The following is a 4,114-nucleotide window of genomic DNA, read 5'->3' as shown; positions in this document are numbered from 1 at the left end:
TTTTAAAATGAAAACGGGAGTCGCCACCGATCTTTTATTGAGATGTGATCGGATCACCTTGAAAATAATTTTAGGTCTGCAAATTTTGAGAAAACAGGTTCAGGAGTCGGTTACGTACGAGGAAGGGTTAGCACCCTCGTCCTGTCCAAAATTGGTACCGAATCGATTGTTTAATGTCTTAGTGCCGGAACTTTGAAAAGATTTCAAAATACGGTCCTTTTATCTCGAATAAAAATGAATTGGATGATAAAGCTCATGAATTATCACACTCAGTAAGTTAGAGCGCAATATTTCAAATCCTCAAAATCAAGTTCATCTCCAAACTTTTTAAACCTATGCATTTTGAGAGGGATATCTGATTATTTAGGTCAAATGAGAAAATCAAAACCCAGTAAGTTAGGGTTCGATTTCACAAAATTCCTAAATATCGAATATTGCCTTTATTTTCATTTGTTACAAAAATCCTCGTCTCGAGAATACGACATGTCATATCCAATGCGTTAGGACACAAGGCGTCAAATTCCCGAGAATGAGCTTTTTATTTATGTGTTTTGATTAAAGAATATTCTCGATTATTTAGATTCAATGAAGAGAATTGGAACTCAATACGTTATGGCTCAATTTTCGAAGATTCCAAATGTCGAGTATTTGCTTATTCAAAAGTCATAATTTAAAAGGATATTTTGCTATTTAAGTTAAACGAGAAATCGATACCCCGTAAGTTAGGGTACAGTTTTCTCGAATTGCCAAAACGCAAAATATGGCCTTGTTTTCGAAATTTTATTCTTGAATAGTTGCGAGTATAACACTTAAAGGCATACATTTATTTTGTTTGGGAATAAAATAACGTGGATTATATCAAACAAAAATCGTTGGCACATCCACGATGCAATGACATGAAATAAAATATAGTAGCATGCACGGAACAACAATATACGAATACAATATTTATGCAAGTGAATGCCAATGATATGTAAGCGAATAAGCGAACTAAAGTACACACAATAGCAATAGTCTCACAATATTCATCATCCAAATACAATCATTGATAAATAAAGACCCATTAATTAGACAACAATTTGGGGTAAATAATAAGGATTTAAAATGAATAATGCAGGATATTCAAAATTAACAGTGCACAATTTAACATAACTAGAACATATAATAGATTACAATAAACAATTTCAAACAATTTAAACAAACACTGCACAAGACAATTTAAAGGAAATGATCTGAAATCTAAAGAAATAACACATGCAGAACATTTAATAAAATAGCGTAGAAAGCAATTTAAATAGGTAATATATGAAATAACTTGATGTAGATAATATCAAACATTTTAATATGAACAATAAAATGAAATGAAATAAATAAAATATAAATTGATAAAAAGAGAATCATAAATATAAAAATTTAAATGAAGTAAAATTTATAAAAGCGTTAAATTCAAATCTGAATAAAATTCGGGGGTTTAAAATTGCAAATAAAGTGAAAAGCAGCTCGGGACCGGAATGAAACGCGCGCCATGAACGAGGGACTATTCTTGCAATATTTCCAAGCCCCAAAATGCGGCGTTCAGCGCGGATTAAAGTGAAATCCGAATTAAATCATTGGGCCAAAATGAAAAAAACAAGAGAATCGAATTGAAACAGGTGACAAAGCGGAAGGACCCGCAGCTGAAATATCCCATTAGACCCAAAGCGCGCGGATCCTTCCCTTGGGTCGGGTCACCGCGCGGGTCGCAGGCCCTTAAACGGCGCCGTATTATGAAAACATTTTAAAACTAAAAAACCCTAAATCTAAGACTTTCATTCGGATTTGCAGAAGAAGGGAGAGCACAGCCTCCATCTTCCCTTGTTCTGCCGCTTCACCTTCCCTTCTGCCCGTTCAACTCTGTTTTGCTCAGAGGGAGGGCTTCATCGGCGCTGACAAGAAGGTAAAAATCCCTCCTTTTCGTTCTTTATTTTATATATACTTATATATATATATGAAATAACAAAACGCAATAAAGAAAAGCAATCGGAAACCGAATGAAAAAAGAAACCTTTTTTCGTATTGATTCTGTTTTTTAATACAATCGGCGTAACCTCCATACAGGGTTTGAATCTTGGCTTATATAGCCGAAAATACAGAATATCAAATAAAAGAAATACAAAAATCCCCCTTCTGCTATTTCGTTTCTTTTTTTTGTTTCTGTTGCGTTGTTGGCCTTATTTGCAGGTACGACGTACGGCGCGGAACGTGGCATGTACAGAGGCGTGGATGTGGCACGTACGATGGGAGAGGCATGCGTGGCAGCGGTGCAGGAGGCTCTGTTTGCTGCTAGGGTTTTCGATGTTTGGGGAGGCATTTTTGGGCTGAGTTGGTTTTTGGGCTAGGTGTAATTAGGTTTAGGTTTTAATTCGGTTTGGTGTAATTTTGGGCCTTTAATTTTTGGTTTGTAACTGGACATTTTTGGACATTTAATTATTTTTGGTTTTCATTATTTATATTATTATTATTTTTATATTTTGTTTATTTATTTGATTTGGGTATGCTTTGGGCCTGGTCAAAATAGGCTTATTACAAGGGTAATTGGTTGGTGTATTTGATGGTTATGGCAACTTGTGACAAATGTGTGGGGTGTGTGAAACAATGGAGCACGTGGTTAATGTAATGGTGCGCATGGCTTGAAGCAAGGAACAGCAGAAGTGCGCGAAGACTAGGGGGTAGCAGCGACGTACGTGGCTCAAGTAAGGTTGGTACGTGAGCAAGGGAAGTAGTAGTAGCAGCAGTGGGCAAGGCAGGATGCAGGTTTGGTGCGTGAGCAGTAGGGAGCAAGGCAAGATACGGGGTTGGTGCGTGTGCAGCAGGACGCTCAAGAAGGTGATGGTGGCTACTGGGTGGTGTGGCTACCGATGGGTGCGATTGGAGTTTGCGGTTGTTGCTACTAGGGACATGTGGTGCTAGGTTGTTTGGAGGCTGAAGGGTGTTAGGGCGACGGTGAGAAGGGTGTATGGGGAGGTTGGTTTGATAAGTAGTAAGTGATGTGAATGAGAGGTGAGGGTTGTAGTATTTAAAGTGGAAGAAGGAAATAGTTTAACTTGCATTCTTAAAACAAAATAATAATAAATTTACATAAATCCTAATACTATATAAAGTGAATGAAATTTAATATATAATATAAATGTATTAATATATTATTTGCTATTACTTTATTTATTAAAATAAAATTAAAAATAATAAATACTGAAACAATTTTAATCCTATAACAAGTTGATAACAATTAATATATATTATAATAAATATAATTAGTTATTAGTTGTTATCATCTTATTTATTAAAAAGAAATTAAAACCTTTATTTTAACTGTTTTTAAATATTTATAGAAACAGATAACTAATTTTTATATTTTAAAAAAAGAACAATCAATTTTTGCAAATAATTCAATTGAGTCCCGAGAGTTAAAGATAATTTGAAAATTGAGCTACAAGCTAAAACTTGGATCAAAATTGACCCTCTTATTTGAACTATTAAAAATTTATTGTGTCACTTAGGAAATATTTTCTTAGAAGATTATGTTAAAGTCAAATCCTAGGAAAGATTGAAGGGGTCACAAGCAGTCTAACTAAAGTTCCAATCTCCTAGACTAGACAGAATTTATTTTAACGTACTAATACAGAAAATATGCCTAAGTCATTTATTTAAAATATAAATAAAAAATTAAGTATACAATAAAATGAACGAGGTTTTATCTTGTTCAATTTTATCCCCCCAATAATGTTTCAAGCGCTGAGCATTAACTCTGAAATTATCCCCTTTATCGTGTAGTTCAACAACCCCGTATGGGAAGACTTGATGAATAGTGAATGGACCGGACCAATGTGATTTTAACTTACCTAGAAAAAACCTTAATCTGGAATTGAACAACAAAACTTGCTGGCCTACTTCAAATTCCCGAACCCGAATGTGCTTGTCATGCCATCTTTTTAGTCTTTCCTTGAATAGTTTGGCATTTTCATATGAGAAAATTTGGAACTCTTCTAACTCATGAAGTTGAACAATCTGTTTCTCTTTAGCAAGCTTGAGATCCAAGTTGAGTTGTTGGAGAGCCCAGTAAGCTTTATGTTCTAAC

The 4,114-nt window shown here is 34.7% G+C and overlaps 1 long non-coding RNA gene across 1 annotated transcript; it reads left to right on the top strand.

Annotated features, from left to right (window-relative positions):
* Positions 1–1,643: 1,643 nt before the first annotated feature.
* On the top strand, positions 1,644–2,508 carry LOC105798496 (uncharacterized). Its single transcript, XR_001135151.2, has 2 exons — positions 1,644–1,936; positions 2,221–2,508. It is a non-coding gene; the product is annotated as an uncharacterized LOC105798496 (long non-coding RNA).
* Positions 2,509–4,114: the final 1,606 nt, after the last annotated feature.

The sequence above is a fragment of the Gossypium raimondii genome, chromosome 9 (genome assembly GCF_025698545.1).
Source record: "Gossypium raimondii isolate GPD5lz chromosome 9, ASM2569854v1, whole genome shotgun sequence".
NCBI lineage: Eukaryota > Viridiplantae > Streptophyta > Magnoliopsida > Malvales > Malvaceae > Gossypium > Gossypium raimondii.
This window is presented reverse-complemented; position numbering and strand designations above follow the sequence as displayed.